The sequence below is a fragment of the Petaurus breviceps genome, unplaced genomic scaffold (genome assembly GCF_028583685.1).
Source record: "Petaurus breviceps papuanus isolate PSGF00001 unplaced genomic scaffold, PetGlider_PUasm1.0 38, whole genome shotgun sequence".
Taxonomy (NCBI): Eukaryota; Metazoa; Chordata; class Mammalia; order Diprotodontia; family Petauridae; genus Petaurus; species Petaurus breviceps.
In genome coordinates, this window is record NW_027186304.1 from 85594696 (window position 1) to 85617933 (window position 23238).

At 36.8% G+C, this 23238-nt stretch overlaps 1 protein-coding gene across 6 annotated transcripts in view; it reads right to left on the reverse strand.

Moving 5' to 3' along the window:
• The window catches only part of STAU2 (staufen double-stranded RNA binding protein 2), a 434298-nt gene that overhangs the window by 410314 nt on the left and 746 nt on the right, over positions 1 to 23238 (reverse strand). The gene's annotated exons all lie outside the window — the stretch shown is intronic.

The window sequence follows — 23238 nt, forward strand, 5'->3', positions numbered from 1 at the left end:
AGTCCTCAAAACTACTTGGTACTGAGGAATACAGTAGTGGATCAATGAAATAGATTGGGTACACAAGACTCAGCAGTCAATGACTATAGTAATCTACTGTTTGATAAACCCAAAGACCCTAGTTTTGGCGATAAGAACTCACTATTTGACAAAAACTGCTGGGAAAACTGGAATGTAGTATGGCAGAAACTGGGCATAGACCATTATCTAACACCATATGCCAAAATCAAGTCTAAATGGGTACATGATCTAGGTATAAAGGCTGATACTCTAAGCAATCTGGGAAAGCAAGGAATTGTTGAACTGTCAGATTTGTGGAGAGGGGAAGACTTTGTGACCAAACAAGAATTAGAGGGCATTATAAAATGCAAAATGGATAACTTTGATTACATTAAATTGAAAAGCTTCTGTACAAACAAAGCCAATGTAACCAGGACTAGGAGGAAAGTGGAAAATTGGGAAAGAATTTTTACAACCTATGTCACTGATAAAGGACTCATTTCTAAAATATACAGAAAATTGAGTCAAATCTATAAGAATGCAAGTCATTCCCCAATTGATAAATGGTCAAAGGATATGAACAGGCAGTTTTCAGAGGAAGAAATTAAAGATATTTACAAGCATATGAAAAAATGCTGTAAATCACTATTGTTTAGAGAAATGCAAATCAAAACAACTCTGAGGTACCACATCTCACTAGTCAGATTGGCTAAGATGACAAAACAGGAAAATGACGAATGCTGGAGAGGATGTGGACAAATTGGAACACTAATGCATTGCTGGTGGAGTTGTGAACTAATCCAACCATTCTGGAAAGCAATCTGGAATTATGCCCAAAGGGCTATAAATAATTTCATACCCTTTGACCCAGCAATACCACTTCTAGGGTTGTATCCCAAAGAGATTATAGAAGTGGGAAAAAGACCCATTTGTACAAAAATATTTATAGCAGCTCTTTTTGTGGTAGCAAAGAGTTGGAAATTAAGGGGGTGCCCATCAATTAGGGAATGATTGAACAAGTTGTGGTAAATGCATGTTATGGAATACTACTGTGCAATAAGAAAAGAGGAGCAGATGGACTTCATATTTACCTGGAGAGGCTTATACGAACTGATGCTGAGTGAGAAGAGTAGAGCCAGGAGGAATTTGTACACAATTACAGACACAACGTATGTGTGACGACCAACTTTGATAACTGGACTCTTCTCAGCAATCCAGAGTCATAAGTCAACCCCAATAAACTCATGATAGAGAGAAATGTTTATATCCAGAGAAAGAACTGAGATTGAAACCAAATTGAAGCAAACTACCTGCCCTTTTTTGTTTTCTTGTTTGGTTTTGTTTCCTCTTTCCCATTCTTCATTCCATCTGTTACGCTCCTTCTTTATAACCTGACTAATGCCTAATGTGAAAGTATTTGCAGATATTATACTTGCTTATATGACGCCACGGGGGGCAGGGAGGGGTGGAGAGAAAATTTGAAACTCAAGAAATTGTAGTAGTGAATCTTGTAAACAAAAGCAAACAAATTAATAAAGGCCAAAAAATTAAAAATTAAAAAAGTTAAATATATATATACATATATATATATATATAATCCTTCATAACCTACCCTCCTTACATTTCCAGTTTTCTTATATCGTGCTCTTCCCCACCACATCACCAACCCACACACATACTCTGACTTCATTGTTTTTTCTCAAACAAGATACTCCATTGCCCAACTCTGGGCATTCTCACTGTACCAAGCCTGGAATATTCTTCTTCCTTATCTCTGCCTCTGGGCTTCCATGACTTCCTTCATGTCCCAGCTAAAATCGCACCTTCGACAGGAAGCCTTCCTTATTCTAGTGTCTTATCTCCTGTTTGCACAGTCATTGCTCAGTGAGCCCCTTAAGAGCAGGGGCTATCATTTACCTTTCTTTGTGTCCCCAAGTCTTAGAGTGCTTGGCACTTAGCAGGTACTTAATAAATGTTTACTGATTGACTGACTTTATGTCCTATGAATTAACACATGTCATTCCCCCTGCCAGGAATGTCCTCTCTTATTTATCAGGATCCCATTCTTTCTCAAAGGCACAGCTCAATTCTACCTCTTTTGTAAAGCCTTCCTTAACCACTGAAACTACCTCTCCCTGCTCTGAATTCTGTCTATACTACTCACTAGGCAACTCAACAGAATGCTTTCTATTCCTTAATCTCTTTGGGGCTCAGTTTCCTTATCAGTGAAATTAGGAAGCTGTACTAGAAGCCTTCTAATTCCTTTCCAATTTTTTTTTGTAGGGGGAGTTGGGGTTAAGTGACTTGACCAAGGTCACACAGCTAGTAAATGTTAAGTGTCTGAGGCCAGATTTGAACTCAGATTCTCTTGACTCCAGGACCAGTGCTCTATTCACTGCGCCTCCTAGCCACCCCTTCCTTTCCAATTTCTAAATCTCTGATCCTATGGTATGTCCTGTATTACTGTTTTATATTGTTATTTAATTCTCAATTCATTCTTAACTTGGGTATGTGCCTTGTATCTCCAACCAGGAGGAAGAGGAAGAACAAGAGCAAGAAAAAAATAAAGCTTCTGTAGCTTTTATGGCTAGAAGCAAGGCATCTAGGTGGTGGAGTGGCTACTGTGCCAGGTCTGGAGTCAAGAAGACTCAGTTTCATGATACACTTACCATCTGTGTGACCCTGGGAAAGTTACTTAATCCTGTTTGCCTCAGTTTCCTCATCTGTAAAATGAGCTGAAGAAGGAAATGGCAAACCACTCCAGTATCTTTGCCAAGAAAACCCCAAATGGGGTTAAAAAGAGTTGGACATAACTGAAAAGCAACTGAACAACAACTGAAACTCCTATGACTGATTATATTGAGACTAACTGGCATCCTGAGGTCAAAGCTCAACAGGAAGAACACATAGAAAACAATTAGCAGGGGTGGCTAGGTGGCACTGTGAATAGAGCACCGGCCCTGGAGTCAGGAGGACCTGAGTTCGGATCCAACCTCAGACACTTAACACACACACACACACACACACAAACTAGCTGTGTGACCTTGGGCAAGTCACTTAACCCCAATTGCCCTCCAAAAAGCAAAAAAAAGAAATAGTAAATAAAAAAAAGAAAACAATTAGCAGCTACAGAATACTAGTCATATGCAATATTAACAAAGCACAAGGTCAGTCACACTAAGGAAACTATAGAAAGCTTAACACTTTCTCACCAAAAAAAAAAGGCAAAAGAGAACTGATAGATATTCTAAAAGTATATTATAAACAAATAAAAAATCTATAGAAATGCTTTTGGAAAAAGATGTCACTTGACTAACCAATAATAAAGGTTGATAACAGGTATATACCAATGGATCTGACAATGTAACCAAAAGTGCTTAAAGATCTAAAAAGAGAATCAAAAGGTCCTCTATGGATGACATCCACAAGAACTCAACCAAACAGATGCAGAGAAATAAACAAGTGGCTAAGTAATATGAATTCATTTATAAAATCTGGGAGTTTATGATGGCAATTAAGAACCAGAAAATACAGAAGGGTTATTCCTTTCTTAGAAAGCATAGATTTAATGACCAAAACATAGTATGCAAAGTAGAAACTGTGTAACCCATCATGACAGACTGAAACATTTTAGGTCCTACAAAACATCGAACAAAACATGATTCCAGAATCATACATGAAAAGTTCACTATCTGGGGCGGCTAGGTGGCAGTAAAGCGCCAGCCCTGGAGTCGGGAAGACCCGAGTTCGGTTCGGCCTGAGACACTTAACACCCACACAAAAATACTAGCCATGTAACCTTGGGCAAGTTACTTAACCCCAATTGCCCTCCAAAAGGCAAAAAAAAAAGTTCACTATCTTTCACTGATTTATAAACAATTAACAATCATTAACAATATTAATAAACTGTATCGGGACTGAAATATCTGAAAATTAGAATGGAGCCAACAGACAACAAGACAAGAAATATAAGAACAAAATATCAAAAGTGCAAAGTATCTGCTATCAAAAACAACTGACCTGGAAATCATGCCAAAAAGAGAGAATTTTAAAATCATCAGACTACTTGAAAATCACAGTACAACAAAAAACTTGGACATCATATTTTAATAAATTATATTTAAAATGAAAATGAGAAGAACCCACCAATCAATCACCACTTAAAAGAAACTCCAGGAGTGTCACAACCAAAATCCAGTGCTTCCAAGTCAAAGAACAATACTACAAGAAGCCAGCAGCAAAGAACTCAATCACAAAAGAACCACATTCAATATCACACAAGATATATAATGGCTACTACATTAAAATTTTGGAATATGATACTCCAAAAGACAAAAGTTAAAGGCTCACAACCAAGAATAACTTACCCTATAAAACTGAGTAAAACTTGGAGGTGGGGGAGATGAACCCTTAATAGAACAAAGAAGTTTCAAAAATTCCTGATTAAAGAGACCAGAACTGAGTAGAAATTTTGAAATGTAAAACAATGGGATTATGAAAAATAAAAATAAAAAAGATTAACATCTGACCTAAATGATGATAAAGTTCAAAATCCTAATGTCAAAAGTCACAGAGTGAGTTTTAAGAGACAAAATAAAAGGGAAAGAAAAGGGAATCCACTAAAGAAATGAGGAAGGGGGAAATACTATCTCAAATAAATGGAATACACAAGAAAAAGAGTATACAAAGATGAAGGGAAAAGTGAAGAATGTAGATAGATATCTCCTGAACCTCACTCTCATCTGAACCAGTCAAAGCCCAAGCAAGTGCATACACATGCACACATGCACACACACACACATACACAAACACATCCTACATCCACAAAGAATTTGGTATAGAAATACATTAAACTCAAAAGGGATAGAGAAGGGGTTCTATGTGAATAGCCTCAATTTTTTTTACCTCCAATAGATACAAGACCTAGATATAAAATGTCATATTATAAACAAATTAGAAGAACAGAGGGAAAGCGATACCTAACTATGGATGGGGGAGAATCCTTGACCAAATAAGGGATAGCGAAGATCACATGAGATAAAATGGACAATTATGATTACATAAAATTGGTAAATTTTTGTACAAAATTAATGCAGTTACAATTAGATGAGAAACAGTTACCTGTAGAAAAAAAATACAGCAAATTTCTCTGATAAAGGTTTGAGATCCCAGAAATATAAGGTATTGACACTAATATATAAGAACAAGAACCATTCCCCAACAGAGAGTCAAAAGATAGAACCAAGAAGATTTCTTTTCTTTTAATTAAATTTAATATTTTTCAGGAATTTTTTTCAGCAAAAATCTAGAGTTTCCAGGTTTAAAGAAAAAAAAAGAAAATACTGCAAGCTGACCAAAAGAAAATACTAAGGAACTATAGTCAGAATCACATAACAGCCAATATAGAGGAGTGGAGAACTTGGAATATAATATTCTGGGAGGCAAAGGATATAGGTTTACAGCCAAGAATAACTCACTCAACAAAACTGAATATAATATTAAAGGTGGGGGGAGGGGGGAAATGGACGTTTAATGAAATAGAGGACTTCCAGCATTCCTGAAGAAAAGACTACAGCTGTGGAGAAACTCTGAAGTTCAAATACAGGAGTCAAGGGAAACATAAAAAGGTAAACACAAAGGAAGAAGCATAACGGGTTAAAGGAAGATAAACTGCTTAGATTCTATTCAGGGAAATGATGGATGTGTCTCCTCTGAACCCTATCAAAAGCAGGGCCCATATATAGTCTGATCAAGACAGAAGGCCTGGGAGTGGTTCTACTATGTTGTGATGATCTTAAAAGAAAAATTGAAATAAAGGGAAAGAGGAATAAATTAGTGGTGGAGTGAAAGGAAATTTACAGATAATCATCTCACATAATCAGGGTATACAAGTAGAAATCTACACACACAAAAAAAGGAGTAAGGGGATGAGTAGGGAGGGCCAAGAAGAGAGAAATAACTAACACTTGAACCTCACTCTCATCTAAAGTGGTCAAAGGAGGGAAAAACACACAGTTGGGTACAGAAATACATCTCATTCAATAAAGAGCTAAGAGATAACAGGGAGAAGGAAAAAGGGGGAATTAGAGGGAAAGTTAGATTAAGATTAGGATTAGACCTAAGCAAAACAAACTCTAAGAAAGAACAAAAATATTTATAGCTCTTTTTAAGGTGGCAAAGAATGGAATTCTAAGGGGGTACCCATCAATATCAAAATGGCTATCCTTTTTGGCCAATGTGGACACGTGTCTTGCTTGACAATGCAGGTTTGTGACAGAGGATTTGTTTTTCTTTTGGGGGCTGGGGGGGATGAAGATAGATTTTTGCTGATTAAAAAAATAAAATTTAATTTTAAAAAGTGGAAAGGGCTTTTCTTTTTCTCTTTGGGCGAGGATTATTGAAAGAAAATTATATTGATATGTATAATATATTACTAATTTTATATTTATGATGAATATACTTTTATAATTTTTAGTTGTCTTCCCCATTAGAATGTAAGTTCTTTTTCATAATAACCTGGAGAGACTTAATTAAACTATTGCAGAGTGAGGAGAGTAGAACCAGTAGAACTTTGTACACAATTATAGCCACATCACATGTGTGATGACTAACTTTGATAGACTGGGCTCTTCTCAACAATACAAGGTTAGAAGTCAACTCCAAAAGATTCATGATGGAAAGGGAAATCCACATCCAGAGAAAGAAGTACAGAGTCTGAATGCAGATTGAAGTAAACTGCTTGCTCTCTCTCCTTTGTGTTTTGTTTTGTTTCATTCCTTCTTTCTCACTATTCACTCCATTGATTATAATCCTTTTTTACAACTTGACTAATGTTTAATGTGAAGGTATTTGTAGAACCTATATTTGACTGCATGCTGCCATGGGGGGAAGGGGGGAGGAGAGGGAGAGGGAGAAAATTTGGAACTCAAAAGCTTGTAGAACTGAATGTTGTAAACTAAAAGTAAACAAATTTATTTTTTTTAAAAGAATGTAAGCTCTTTGTGAGCAAAGATTGTTTCATTCTTTGTGCTCATACACCCAGTACCTAGCAGAGTGCCTAACATATAGTAGTAGACAAGCATATCAGAGGGAGAAAATATAAAATAAATTTTTATGAATTTTATTTCTTCATGAAATAAAAATAAAATATCTAAACAGATAGAAAACTACATCAAGTATAAAAACTTCAGAATAACTTAGATTTAGCATAAATAAACAGGACTACTTTCCACCCCACTTCTATTCATGACATTTCTTATCTCTGTGCCTTTGTTTATGCTGCCTCCCTTCCCTGGAAAGGTCTCTCCCAACCTGTCATGAAAGCTTCTCTTACTCCTCTTTGCTACATCCTGGATAAAATGATCTTTCCCTTGTCAAATTTCTCTGAGCGCTTGCATTGACCTCTTCTTTGCATATCTATCATTTTCTTTTACATAAATTTTGTCCTTGGTTCCTTCCCCATTCACTTGTAAGTTCCTTGAGAACAAGGCCTGTGTCATGTCTATCTTTGTAACCCTAGCAACTAGCATCATGCCTTGAACATAGTATCCACTTAACAAATGGCTGTTAAATTTAATTTATTTCAACAAGTGATGTGGAAAGAATTCATCATAGGCATGGATATATAAATGAATGCAGGGAAGGGGGCAGAACAAGATCTAGGAATAGCCAGTAACCTCCAATTATCTGGAATGTTTAATATGAGGAGAGAAGTAGAATTAAAGCCAAAAGAGTGAACTGTAGCCATACTGTGGAGAATCACAAATACTTGGCAGTTAAATAAGTTGTATTTTACCACACAGGCAATGAGGAGCCACTAAAGGCATAGGGAAGAGAAAGGAAGGCATTAAGCATTTATTTAGTGCCTAGTGTAGGTTAGACACTATTGCTAATTATTTTACAATGATCTAATTTAATAAAATTAATACAAACCATATAATCCTATACTGATAATCAAGTATTAATTACAAACAAAAAGGAGAGAAATAAGATCTTAGGATCATTGAGATCCCTTCCAACTCTAAATAATAATGATAATAATAATAATAATAATGGCTAACATTTATATAGTGCTTATTATGTGCCAGGCACTGTGCACAGGTTCTTTTATATCATTTGATCCTCATAACTACCCTGAGAGGTAGGTGCTATTATCCCCATTTTACAGATGAAGAAACTGAGGTTCAGAGACATTAGGTGATTTAACCAAGGTCACAGAGGTAAGATCTCTGACAAAAGAATCCATGTTAAATGTCTAGTTCAAATGGCAGGGATATTCTCATTGAATCTGAAAATGGTACTTTACCAAAATGTATCAAGTACATAAGTAAATAGTTATAATACCTAGGCAATTCTTCTAATTAAATTTCAAGTATACCAAAAATAATATTAATAATAATGTATTTTTTTCTTAATTTTATTAAATCAAAAAGAAAAACCAAAAGAACTGAAATTAGTTCTAATGTTGAGGTCAGACTACCACTTTCAATATTTTTCTGCAATTTATTGGAGGTAATTACAGCTATATTTTTTTTTGCTTTTTTTTTTTTTTTGGAGGGGGGAAGGCAGGGCAATTGGGGTTAAGCAATTTGCCCAAGGTCACATGGCTAGTTAGTGTTCACTGTCTGAGGCCGGATTTGAACTCGGTCCTCCTGACTCTGTGCCACCTAAGCTACCCACAGCTATATTTTTTTAAAGCTATGTTGAAATGCTCAATCTGTGGCTACTGGTCAGTTATTATTAACTAAAAGTCCTCATCTTTACAAGTTGAACTCCAAGTAGCTGTGATTCTAAACTAAACCCTGTTAGGTTAGCATCCAAACCTATTCTCCCATCCTTTACATCCCAAAATCTTCCCAACCCCCTCAACCCTCCCATCCCAAAGTTCTAACCAAACACCACCCTCCCCTTCCATAGTGACCTTTGGAATGCCTGTTCTATTGGCAACAAACTTCCCTTCATCCTAAATTTTTTCCTCTCCCACTCTTTTTCACCTTTTATGACTATTAATAAAACCTGTCTCCCCTCAATGACACAGCCTCCCTGTCCACCTCTTCCAGGGCTGCACATTGCCCTCAGCTCACTGAGGTAGGAGAGCTGGAACACTCCTTTCTCCCCATCGTCACTTTGAGGTTCTCTACCTATCTGCATCATTCAGTAACCTTTCTTCCTTTGAGGTTCGTGCTATTCATCTCCACCACCCAATCAAAATCCTGATAGCTATTATCTACAGACTTCCAGGTAACTTCCCTTCTGTCTTCAACGAATTTGGAACATGACTCAAAACTTCTCTACTCCCCTCACATTCCTCTCCTGCCCTCATACTAGGGGACTTCAACATAAATACTGACTCTCAAACACACCTACATACTTTCCATGACCTACTCTTTTATCCTATGTCAGTCACACATAAAAAAAGGTTATATCCTGGATCTTGCCATCACCTATAATTATACCACCTCCATATTCAAGAATTCCATAATCCTCATAGGCTACCATAATCTATTGGCTTTCCACATCTTCTTTTGCCCTCCCTCACCAAACTCCAGTCCCCTGACCACTCAGTAATCTCCCATGCCATCTCCCCTACACTAGCCAGTCTCTTTTTCCCTATCTTGACTCCTCACGGTACCAATTCAATTTACACCACCCTCTTGTCTCAATTCCGAAGCCCCCTTATCATTTCACCAATTGTGCCATGCCAAGTCTTAACCTTGAATCCCTCCTTCCATCTGCCACCTTCATTCCTACATAAGTACTGCTTTAAAAAAAAAAAATAGAGAAAACCATGCAATCATTCTGATTGGATACAATAAAAATGTATGTCACACAACCTCAACTGGACCCTTGCTGCTGCTAAGCAATCCTATTATACCTCCCTGATCAAATCACTATCCCATTCTCTACAGAGGTTCTTCCAAACCTTTTCATCCTTCCTCAAACTGTGCAAAGCTCCTCTCCCGCCCTCCCCTCCATCTCAGTAGACATCCTTGCCTCATACCTTGCAGAAAAAATTGAGGCCATTTACCATGAACTCCCTCTCCTCCCCTTTTCTTCACCTATAATTTATGCATTCTGCCACTATCTCCTTCACTCCTGTCTCACATGTGACCATATTCTTTACCAAAGTTAACCCCCTCTATTAGCTCAAGCCATTCCATCCCATCCCTTCTCTCTAACAGATTGCCCACCTTGTCATTCCCATTCTATCACTTAATTGCAATCTCTCCCTGTCTACTGGCTCTCTTTCTCTACTACCTATACAAACATGCCATAGTCTTCCTGTCCTTAAAAAAATCTTCATGTAATCCTTCTATCTCCATGATTATCCTCTATCTCTTCTGCCCCTTGTGGTTAAATTCCTTGAAAGGGTCATCTACAATATGTGCCTCCACTTCCTCTCTCCTCACCCTCTTCTTGAAGCTCTCACAATCCAATTTCCACCCTCATTACACTGAAATTGCTCTCTCCAAAGTTACCAGTAATTTCTTAATTGTCAAACTCAATGACCTCTTCTCAGTTCTCATACTCCTTAACCTCCCTGCAGTCTTTGATAATGTTGACCGCCCTCTCATCCTTGATATTCTCTCCTCTCCTGGTTCTCCTCCAACCTATATGACCACTCCTTCTGTCTCCTTTTCAGGGTCATCACCCAGATCGTGCCCTCTAACTGTAGATTTCCCAAAGGGTTCTAGTCTAGGCTCTCTTCTCTTCATCCTCTATATTACTTCACTTGGTGATATCATTACCCCCCCACCCCAATTTAATTATCAACTTTATATGGACAATTCTCACATCTCCCTATGCTGCCTTAACCTCTCTGCTGACATGCAATTACACATCTCCAAGTGCCTTTCAGACATCTTGAACAGGATTCTAGTAGATAGCTTAATTCAACATACCCAAAATAGAATTCATTATCTTCCCCCTAGACCCCCACCCACCTCCTACACCCCCTATCACTACAGAGGGCAATACTATTCTCCCAGTCCCTCAGACTAGCCACTTCCAGTCATCCTCAGTACTTCTCAATTCCCATATCTATATCCAGTCTGTCACCAAGACTTGTCATTTTCACCTTTGCAAAATCTCTTGAATACACTCCCTTCTTTCCTCTGATGGAGTTCCTTCTCACCTCAAACCTGGTATATTCCCTATTCATGGGCTGGCCTGCCTCAAGTCTCTCCCCACAAAAATTTCATCCTTCATTCAGCCACTAGAGTGATATTCCAGAATCATAGGGCCAACCATGTCAATCGCCTCCTCAATAAACTCCAGTGGCTTCCTGTCATCTCCAGGGTCAAATACCAAATCCCCTTTTCTGGCATTCAAAGCCCTTCAGAATCTAGCCTCCTCCCACTTTTCCAATCTTCTTATACCTTACTTTCAAACACACACCCTTCATTTCAGTGACACTGCTCTCCTGGGTCTTCCATAAACAAGACACTTCATTTCTCTGCACTGGCTACTTTTTCTAATTACCCTCCATGCTGGGAATGCTCCCTCTCCTCATCTCTGTTTACTGGCTTCCCTGCTTTCCTTTAAGTCCCAACCAAGATCCCATCTTCTAAAAGATACCTTTCCCAACCCCTTTTAATTTCAGTGTCTTCTCTCTTTTAACTATTTCCTATCTATTCTGTATAAAGCTTGTTTGTACGTATTTGTTTGCTTGTTGTCTCCCCCATTAGATTGTGAGCTTCCTGAGGTCAGAGACTGTCTTTTGCCTCTTTTTGTATCCTCAGCACTGAGCACAGTGCCCAGCATATAATAGGTGCTTAATAAATGGTTTTTGACTGACTGATCTTAGAAAAAATGACAGCCATATATTATATATGGGTGCATGTATGTATTCTGTATGTAAGTATGTGTAGGTATATCTACAAATACACAAAGAATATTTGATCCTATAGGAAAATATTAAATGCAAAAATTATGGAATATCAAAATTTCTACAAAGAATTCAATGGGATAAACGGTCAAAGGATATGAAAAGATAGTTTTCAGATAAAGAAATTAAAGCTATCTATCGTCATATGAAAAAATGTTCTGTCACAATTGATTAGAGAAATACAAATCAAAACAACTTTGAGGTACCACATCACACCTGTCAGATTGACTAACATAACAAAACAGAAAAAAATGATAAATGCTGGAAAAGATGTGGGAAAACTGGAACACTAATGCATTGTTGGTGGAGTCTGTGAACTGATCCAACCATTCTGGAGAGCAATTTGGAACTATGACCAAAGGGCCATAAAAATGTGCATACCCTTTGACCCAGCAATACCACTTGTTGTATCCCAAAGAGATCATACAAATGAGAAAAGACCCACATGCATAAAAATATTTACAGCAGCTCTTTTTTGTGGTGGCCAAGAATTAGAAATTGAGGAGATGTCCATCAACTGGGGAATGTCTGAACAAGTTGTGGTATACGAAGGTAATAGAATACTGTAAGAAATGATGAGCAGGCAGACTTCAGAAAAACCTGGAAAGACTGAATGAACTGATGCTGAGTGAAGTAAGCAGACCCTGGACAACATTGTACACAGTAACAGCCATATTGTGCAATGATGTAGCAGCAAGCACCCCAGGGTGTCTTGCCAACACAGGTTCTTAGATCTGCTTTGTTAAAGGAAAGCAACTCAAAATGGGTTAACAAGCTTACTTTAATCAGTCAAATATGTATCATTTACCTAGTTCAGGGGGAAAAGGTCAGCATCCTGAACTTCAGAGTATACGACAGAATTATCAAGACAGAGAAACAGATCAAATACACAGATTTCCAAACTGTACAACCATTACATCCATACCCAATCAACATCTGGGTTTCAACATCTGGGTTTTTCAAAGCCGGGGGGGGCTCTGGACAACGGCTTCCCAGAATCCAGATCAAATCACAGAACACTTCTCAAAGTGAGCCCCAAAACAAAGCTACACATCAGGGCTTATATAGTCTTCTCCTGGCTCAGAGAATGTAACAACCTTATTGACTCACTGGCCAATCAAGAAGTATCTACTGAAAAACAAGCCTCCCACCCCAGGCTTCAGGTGCCCTTTAGCCTAGGGGCAGGGAAGATCTTTAAAATTTACATTCTCATTACAAATGATTAGCTTTGACAGACATCTTTTCTTTTTTTGTTGTTGTTGTTATTCCCCCATTTTTACTTATTTATTTATTTATTTAAGTTTTTTTTTTTTTTTTTGCTTTTTGGAGGGCAAGTGGGATGAAGTGACTTGCCCAGGGTCACACAGCTAGTTTTTGTGTTAAGTGTCTGAGGCCAGATCCGAACCCAGATCCTCCTGACTCCAGGGCCCATGCTCTACTCACTGCACCACCTAGCTGCCCCAGACAGACATCTTTTCTTAGCAATGCAAGGACCCAAGACAACTCCAAAGGACGCAGGATGGAAAACGCTGTCTGCATCCAGAAAAAGAATTAAGGCATTTAAATGAGGATTGAAGCATATTATTTGCACTCTCTTTTTTTGTTTCTTCTATCTTGTGGTTTCTCCCATTGGTTCTAATTCTTCTTTACAATACGATTAATGTGAAAATAGGTTCAATATTAATATATACATAGAGCTTATACCAAATTTTGCACCATCTTGGAGTGAGGGGAGGAGAGAAATGGGTTGAAAATTTAGAACTCAAAATCTTATGGAAGTAAATGTTGAAAACTAAAAATAAATTAATTTTTAAAAATTTTTTTCAATAATTCAATGTGCTAAATTTAACATCTGAAGCCAAAACTTTACTTGTATTCCCATCCATGAACTCTACTATCCAGATAAACTGGCCTTTTTCGTGTTCCTCATACACAACAATCCATCTCACATCTCATGCCTTCACACGGGTTCTCCTCAATTCCTGGAATTCACTCCTTCCTACTCTCTGTCTTATATAACCTCTAGTGTTCTTCAAAACTCAGGTCAAACACCATGTCCTACATGAGGCTTCTTAATAAATATGTGCAATTAATAAATATTTGATGATTGACAGCATTTAATATTTACCTACACTGTTCTCATTTCTTGGTATAGCTCACTTACGTCAATTTAAAAAACAGCAAATTAAATAAAGAAGAAATATTGTTAGTTATAAGGGGAGACATTCATCCCTCTTCCATCTCTGCTAAGAAATTCCAGAAACTCATTTAGAAGTATATCCAGTTAGTAAAACCCCTTTGGGCCTAATCCACACATTTCAATTTTCAAAGCTGATAGGAGTAAAAGAAATAAAGTTGTATTTTATGATTTGTTCCGGTCAACAGCAGACGAAGAAATAAATTCTCCTAATTGCATCTATATAATTATTGCTCTAACTGCTAGACATATAGATGATTGGCAACAACCTCAGAAAAACAGTGCTGTTTGTCAGTCTTACATGTCCTGAAGGCTGCAACAAATGTGCAAAAAGCCAGGTGCAAAGCAACATCCATGTCCTCCACTTATACTATGTAGACATTATCTTTGACAAAATCATAATTCTAACTAGTAAAGAGATTTTTTTAATAAAAAAAAAAGATTGTTAGAATAAAAGAACTCATCTTTTACTGGAAGGATTTCATGTGGGAAAGATTGCTGTAAAGCAGGTATCAGATGATTCTAATACAAAAACATTAGGAGAGCTGACAAATGTCTTCTTCCCATTAATGCACTGTCACCATTGGAAAGGATGTAGATCTTTCTTACTTTAATGACAGTCCTTGCAACCATCTGAATTATTTTATTCCCTCAAATGAGGAAAAGGAAAATAGTAAAATTTGCTCTTCCCTCAATTTGTAATCTTAATAAGGAGAAACAAACTATCTTCTTTAACGTGTGGCTGCAATACAATGTCCTCTTTGTTTAGAAAGGACTTTCGGAGAAATGCCAAGACCTAAAATATATGATTGCTTTAAATTCAGGGATTGTAGTGCATCATATGATATACCGGAAGAGCACTTCCTTGAGCCCTACACAATGTCCCAGAAGAGGAAATATCTATTGTCACTAATTGACAAAACTGTTTTGCTATTTTTATGACAAAATAAATTTCATCCTTCTCTAGCATCTATCTTCTTAAGATAGTTCTCAAATACATGAATTCTGAGATTATCAACAAAGCCAGCAGGTTATATCTTAATTTAATATCTTAATGTTAAAGATAAAACAAAACCCACAGAACTGTCAACTTTGGGATTACAAACTAATAACCTCTCAACTTACTCCTATTCCAAAGTTTCTATCACCAACTCCAGACATTCTCCTGCCATTTAATAAATGTAATAAAGAAGAAGACCACAGTTCAAATCTTGCCTCAATATTCCATAGGTGACCCCAGGTAAGTCATGGAACCACTCAGTGCCCCCAAGAAAACTCTAAGATTATAAACTGCAGGGAAGGTGCTGAAATGCCTTGGTTCCCCTCTCAACCTTCTTTCCAAGTAGTTCCTTTTACCAATGAAATCATAGGTCTTGTCCTCCCCCCCAAAAAAAAAATACTCCAAAAAGTGTGTCCAGCACACATTTTTTAAGCTGTGTTGAAACATATGACAAAGGTCAGTCACATACCCATCAAATTATGTCCAAAGCATGTTAAAATGATATTGACCGGATTATTACCTAATCTTCAACTACTTGAAAGTGAAAATAGGGGGCGGCCAGGTAGCACAGTGAATAAGAGCACTAGCCCCAGAGTCAGGATGACCTGGGATAGAATCCAGGCTCAGATACTTACCACTGCACCCAGAAATAACTGGCCGTGTAACCTTGAGAAAGTTACTTAACCCTAATTGCTTAAAAAAAAAAAAGTGAAAATAAATTAATGAAGTCCAATTTGCCACTGTCCTTCAAGTGACAGTGAATGTTGGCAATATATGTCTTTGGAAAAAATTATAAATCTAAAAAAATTAAGGACTGCCCCCAAATGATTCCTAAAGTTCTTTTCAATTCTAAAATTCTGATTCTGTTATTCTTCCAGCATAAACCAAACTCTAAATGTACTAAGAATTTTCTAAGTGGATTAGGCCCAATGAAGTCTTTAGTTTTCCAAAGATTTGGTATTTACATGTCAAATATTTTCCCACATAACTAATTCTTGCAATAAAAACTTGAAAAACAATTTTTACCACTATTTTTCTGGGATGGTAGGGTCTTTAATATATTTCCTCATTATTATCCTCAATACAAGTAACAATTTTGAAATTTCCACAAAGTGTCCTGAAATAACTGGCAGACAGCGAAAAGTTGTGAAAAAGGTGCTATACTAGGTATCAAAAGACTGAGATCTGGACTAAGCTCTGCCATGTGCTAGTTGCATGACCTTGGGTTTGTCACGTCACTTCTTTGTACCTCTGGGCTGGATATAGCTAGATTTGGTGTCATCTGAGTACAGATGATAATTGAACCCATGGGAGCTGGTGAACTTGCCAAGGGAGAATATGGAGAAAAAGAAGGGCATTCAGGATAAGCCTATGCTTCAGAAGCAGAAAACAAGAAGACAGAAGATAGATGTTGAACTGACAAAGGAGGCTGAAAAGAGCAGACAAGTAAGAAAAGCAGGAAATAAGACATCAGAAGCTGGAGGAAGAGAGAACATGCAGGATGGAACTTTCAACAGTTTCACAGGTTTCTCTTTATTTTACTTTCATTTTATTTACTTTCATTCCCTATTTTAAGGGCTATAACTTTTTCATCTATGTGACCATAACATATGCTTGAGATTTTCTATTTACTTAACATTAAAGTCAATGAAAGACTGGCATTTGTATCCCACTTTAAAATTTGTCAAGTTCTTTACATGGATTTACATGGATTCATTTGAACTTCATAATAACTCTTACCAGTTAGGTACTACAGATATTTTTAACCCCATTTTAAAGGTGAAGAAAATGATACTAAGAGATTAAGTGACTTGCCCATCACAACTTTTCACTAGAAAAGGCAGAAATGGACCTAGATTTTCCTGAGCCCAAGTCCAGCACTACACCTACTACAATATCACACCTCTCCTCCATGTAAACCTGTGGCCAAAAATGCCATTCTTGTCTTGGCTTTTTCAATAATAAGCTATGGGCCTCTCTAGGTCTGAGATTCTGCCTTTTGTAAAATAAGGGAGCTGGACTACTTGATCACAAAAAGATTTCATCATATTACAATGAGGCTGGAACATCACCATTTGTAAAAGTTCAACAAATAAGCAAATACACACATGCACACGTATATTTGCACACATGCCTGTATACACACACACACATGCATGCAGGGGTATATAAAGTTTATGTATAAAAATCCAACAATAACTCATACATGTATGTATATATGGATGACTATATGTCTATATGCATAGATATATACATATATCTGTCTATATGCATGGGTGTATACATATATGTATACATCCATGTATGTGTGATAAAAAGAAATTTCAAAGCAAAAATAAAAATTATCATCTTCATGCCCAGTAATTCTGGATGTACACCAAGGCTTTGTTTTCTACACTTTCACTTGGCAACCTTACTAGCTCCCATGGGTATCTAAATATATAGCCCTACACTCTCTCCTGCATCCAGTCCTGTATCACAATAGATATTTCAAACTTAACTATCCTGTAGGCATCTCAAATTTAACATAACCAACCCCACCCCTCTTCCAAATTTTCCTATTACTGTCAGGGTCAGTATTTTTTTGCAAGTCACTCAGGTTCATAACACTGATACCTTCCTCAACTCTGCTGTATCACACAAATTCACGAAGCATTCTATAAATCTTGACACCCATTGCCAAATCTTGTTTCTACCTTCATAATATTTCATATGACATTTATATCTCTTCACGACTTACTCCTTTCCAGGTTTCTTATACATTACTGCTCTCCATGAACTCTACAATTAAGACATATTGACTTTATTATTCCACAAAAAGCATGCTCCATATCAGCCTCCCTATGCCTTCCTACACAATGTCTTCTTGCATGGAATGAACTCTCCCCTCTGGAAATCCCTGGTTTTCTTTAACACTCAGCTCAGTCACCACCTTCTAGATGTAAAGTCTTTTGCAATCCCCCAGGTGTTATTGTGCTCCCTCACAAAACTACCTTATATTTTATATATATTATGTACATAATTGCATTCATATATATGTGTACATGTATACGTATAGGCATATACTGCATTGTGTATAGGTTTATATGCACATGCCTATATAGGTACATGTACATGTCTCCCCTGCTTAAAACATAAGCACCTAAAAGGCAAGAACTGTTTCACTTTTGTTGATGCATCTGAAATAGCACAATGCCTGGCACACAATTTTAAATAAATGCTTATTGATTGATTGATTGATTGATTGATCCATTAAAAATGGTTTATTATTTATGTACCCTATCTTTTAAGGAACATCTCTTTTTACAGCTTTGGCCTATTAATCAATAAACATTATTTATGAAGCATTCATTGAATAACTGGTGACATTTATAAAGCACTTTATACACATCATTTAACTTGATCCTCACAACCCAGAGGTAAAAGAACTATTATAATTTTGTTTTTTATGTATCTATTCACACATACATATATATATGAATGAGACTTATGATTTCCTCAATATGGAGTTTACAATAAGAAAACACTGCCAATGCAGATAGGAACCTACTCTACAACTTGTTGTCTCAAAGTTGTCCAGGATACTTAGAGGTTAAATGATGTATTCAAGGGTCACAAAGCCAGTATATAGTATGCCTCCAGCACAGAACCCAGATCTTCATGACGCCAAGGTCATCTCTCTATCCACTTACCATACTGTGGTAGATGTGTACATACACACATATGCATATGTGTAATCTAGATGAATATACATGTATACATTTTCTACATGCATATTCTATTATACATACATGTACATGTAAACATATGCATATATGTGCATATATACATGCACATATGGTCTATTATTTCATCCGTGTAGGTAACTCCCAGTGAGGAAACCATATCAATGCAGATAGACACTTGATCTAGGACTTAGAGTCTCAGAGTTGCCCTGACAGAATTTGAGAGGTTAAATGATTTGCTCAGTCACACAGCCAGTATGCATCAGTGGTGGTCTTGTATGAATGTATATTTCTGTATATATGTATATTTATCTAGGTACATAGGGAAGTGTGTGTGTGTGTGTGTGTGTAAATGATACACATAATAAGGAACTGTACCTGTGATTTTATTGCTGCAGGGAACTCAAGGATTAGAAAAATACAATAACCTGAAAGTTAGTACCTTCTCTCCAACTTGTTAGTGTTGACTCCAAAAACTCCACTACTACACACTGCTTCTCATATATACTAATTATTATTTTCCCTCAGTGATATAAGTGACTTAGCCATAATCACATAGCTAATAAGTATCAAAGGCAAGATATAAAAGCAAGTCATCCTGCCTCAAAACCCAGTATTCCATCCACTGTACTATGAAATCACTGCAATTATCATTTGAGAATCATTTGGGATTTTTTTTTTTAGCTTTTCAAAATGTTTTGTTTTATGGGCTCCTTATCCTATAAATCTGTTGATATCTATTCAAATATCAGGAAAAGAGGTTTTATAGTAAAAAGTTAATTGAAAGTCTTCAAAATCCTGAAACAGAAGAGCATTCTGAATTAACAAAAATTACACATTCTCTTCACTAAAAATGGGCCATGAAACTCTAAACTGTTCTGTAATTTTGCCCTTATGTAACTGCAAAGTGGACATCTGTGAAAATGAGGATTCAACTATATAACTTCCAAGGCACTTTTTGAGGTGACTAGACAATACTTAGTATAAGCTATCTATGATACAAAATTATGGTTATAAACTTAACATACTTGTCTATAAAAATTTAAATTCACACAAACTATTTTTATAAATACAAAATAAGGATAGCCAAAAAATTTAAAATATATTCATGTAGTTAGTTTTAGTGTATTCTTTGAAATTATGTCCAAATCTACAATTCAGTATTTTAATCTGTTAAAATAAGGAATATAAATGCAATTTTCCAACAATCTTATACCACCTACCATTTTATCTCCTTTCCTCTCTCCAAAAAAGCTGCCATCTAGAAAAATCTCATTTATACTTTACACTTCAAGAAATCTAGCCATGTGTCCCCAAATGCCCAGCAGCACTGTGATATGACAAATCAGCTACAAGAAAAAGTTAAACTACTCTTTTTGAGAGAAAATACAATTTGACGAAGCCTGGTTATCTACCTAACTTCAATCTCCATGTATGGAAAGCTTCCCATAATTAAATGTCTTCTAAAATACAACTGCCACAGGGCAGCTAGGAGCCGAAATGAATAGAGCACTGGCCCTGGAGTCAGGAGACCTGAGTTCATATGTGACCTCAGACACTTAACACTTTCCAGCTGTGTGACCTTGGGCAAGTCACTTAACCCCAATTGTCCTGCCCTTCCCCCTCCAAAAAGAAAAAAAAAAGTAAAACCATAAAAAAATACATTGCCACTACCATTTCAAAAATATATTAATATCCCTTTCATAATTAATGTTATTGTCATTTAAATAATTTTGACAAAGCAAAGTCCTTACAATACTTACTCTCTGATCATGAAGTACTATACTGTACTATACTAATGAAAACAAGGGCAGCTAGGCAATGCACCAGATATAACACCTGGCCTGGAGTTAGGATGATCTGAGTTCAAATATGGCCTCAGACACTTACTTAGTTGCATGATCCTGGGCAAGTCATTTAATCCTATTTACCTCAGTTCCCTTATCTGTAAAATGAGCTGGAGTGGGAAAAGGCAAACACTCCAGTATCTTTGTGAAGAAAACCCCAAATGGGGTCTTGAAGAGTGCCACGCCACTTAACAACAATGAATGCAAAGTTGTCTTTTTAAAAGTCATAAGGTCTTTTTAACAAGGCTTGGTTGATGTGTGGTTTTTCAGGATTTAAAGGTCTTGAAAAAAATAATGACCAACAATGTACTTTCACCCAAATAAATCTTCAATATGAATACGGGTCTCCTAGTATTCCACAGAGTATTTTAAGGAATTTAAAACCTTGCTACAACTAACATATATGAAATTGTGTATAATACAAGAGGACCCCTTTCCAATAGGAAGTACAAAGAAGGCTTCAACTACAAGTTTCCCATCTTTCACCAGGCTAAACATTCAGGGCCTGAATATCCATTTAAATAAATAATTGCATTTAAATAAGAAGTAAGCTGACAGTGGATAATTTTAAAGATGTGAAAACCTAACCATTGATAAGTTCAATGTTGATATAAGTATCCAAGTTTGGTACTGTTTCTAGCATTTTACTGAGAGGTGCATTCAAGATGTGTGAAAAGAGGGACACCAAACTATCTGCATTTGATTTGAGGACTTTATACATCTAAATAAACTGTAGTGTGATCTAATCTCAAGCAACTTCCCATTATTTAGGATTGACATTTCTGTACCTTTTTTCCTCTGTCCAGTCTGTTTTAAATGAATTAAAACCCCAGCACCTGAAATAAACAATTATAAATCATGTATTTAGATCTGGAAAGGTCCTTAAAAACCCATCCAGTCCAACTTCTTCATTTTACAGATGGGGAACTAAAGTTCAGAAAAGTTTAGTGACTTACCCATCACATTAATAGTAAATAGTAGGGCCAAGATTGGAATCCAGGTTCTCTAACTCTTAAACATTCCACTGTCCTAGATTATGAAAGGAAATAAGCACAACCAGAGTAGAAGGAAGGCCCAGAAAGTATAGCTGACTAGACTTCATTTTGTCATTGGACTAAATAAACCATGTTATCTCACTTTAATACATAAGCAATAAAGGAAGGATCATTATTTTTAGTGGGGGGGAGGTAAAAATCCTTTCATTCTTAAGGAAAGTTAAATCAAACCTACCAATATTTGAAATTTATAGTACAATAAATTCAGGTATTCTAATTCTGAGAATAAGACCACTAAACCATTATTTTCAGTCTAATTTTTCTTTAACAAAAAGAAAAATAACTTCAAATGACAAAGTTGACACTGTCAACTGACACTACAACTAAAAAACTATGCAGTGTTGTTCTGTTTGAAGTGTACAATGAAATTAAGTACATACTAGAATCATATTCAAAGTTTCCTAAGTGTAAGGCATTAGCTCTTAATAAAAACTTTAGAAGAATGGGGAAAATACTGGCCATATACAACTAATGATCACTAAAAAGCAAGTAACTTAAGCTTGACTTAGTAAAATGTGGCAATGGTGAACTAAGAGAACTACATCAGAAAAAACACACAAAAATTGCTTCACAAATTTAATACTGGCCTGGTACAAAACAAAGCAAATGTACAAATTCAAGTTGTCTCTAGTCAGTGCTGTAAATATATCAAACAGATGCAAAATATTGACTTTTAATAAACAAACTGACACTGAAACTTAGGATTCATAGTTCTTTATTTGAAGAGCATAAAAATCTAAAAATGTAATGGAATATTTTTCCCTAGTAAGTTAATATTACTCCTCCCACCCCAAATACATGTCAGTTTTACATCATATCTTGGAACTTATGGCCAATCAGCAGAATCACTCAATGAGAGTTTACTACAATTTTAAACACAATTAATGAATAATGAAGCTTTCAATCATCACTGAAGAAGGTAATAAGATCCATCTCTATCTTCTACTGGATCCAAAGAGCTCTGGAATATGAGGAGGGACCACTCACATTACTAAAATCCCTTAAACTCTTCTACCCCAACTGTAAGTCATTCTTTGCTCCTCCCTCACTTAAGTTTCTCGACTTGCCACCAGTCCATTCTGCACCTCGGTGCACCCCTAACCTTCCCTTCTGGAGATGACAAACTCACTCCCTTCTCTAAAACTGCTCATTCTGTAACAGCCTCTCATCAGCTTACCCAACTCTTGTCCTGCCCCAGTAAGGTCACTGGTGGCCAACTCTCTCTTTCTGAATCGAAAAAAGAGCCACCACAACAACGCTTCCTTGCTATTACACAGCTCCTGTCACCAGCTATTTTCTTTCCTTTACAACTCCAAAGATATAACCCGTTCTCCCTTCCCTAAGAAGCTAGCAGCCACCCCCGGGCCTAAATTCGACCTCCTGACTCGCAAATCAACCCCGCCCCCCCCCCAACCCAGTCCTTACGAGGTCTGGTTTGCCACCCTGCTTTCATTCTTCCTGGCAGGGATGCCAGCCCCTCCGCAGGGGCTCCTTACCCCCTGTGCCCTGGCTGCCCCACTCCCCTGC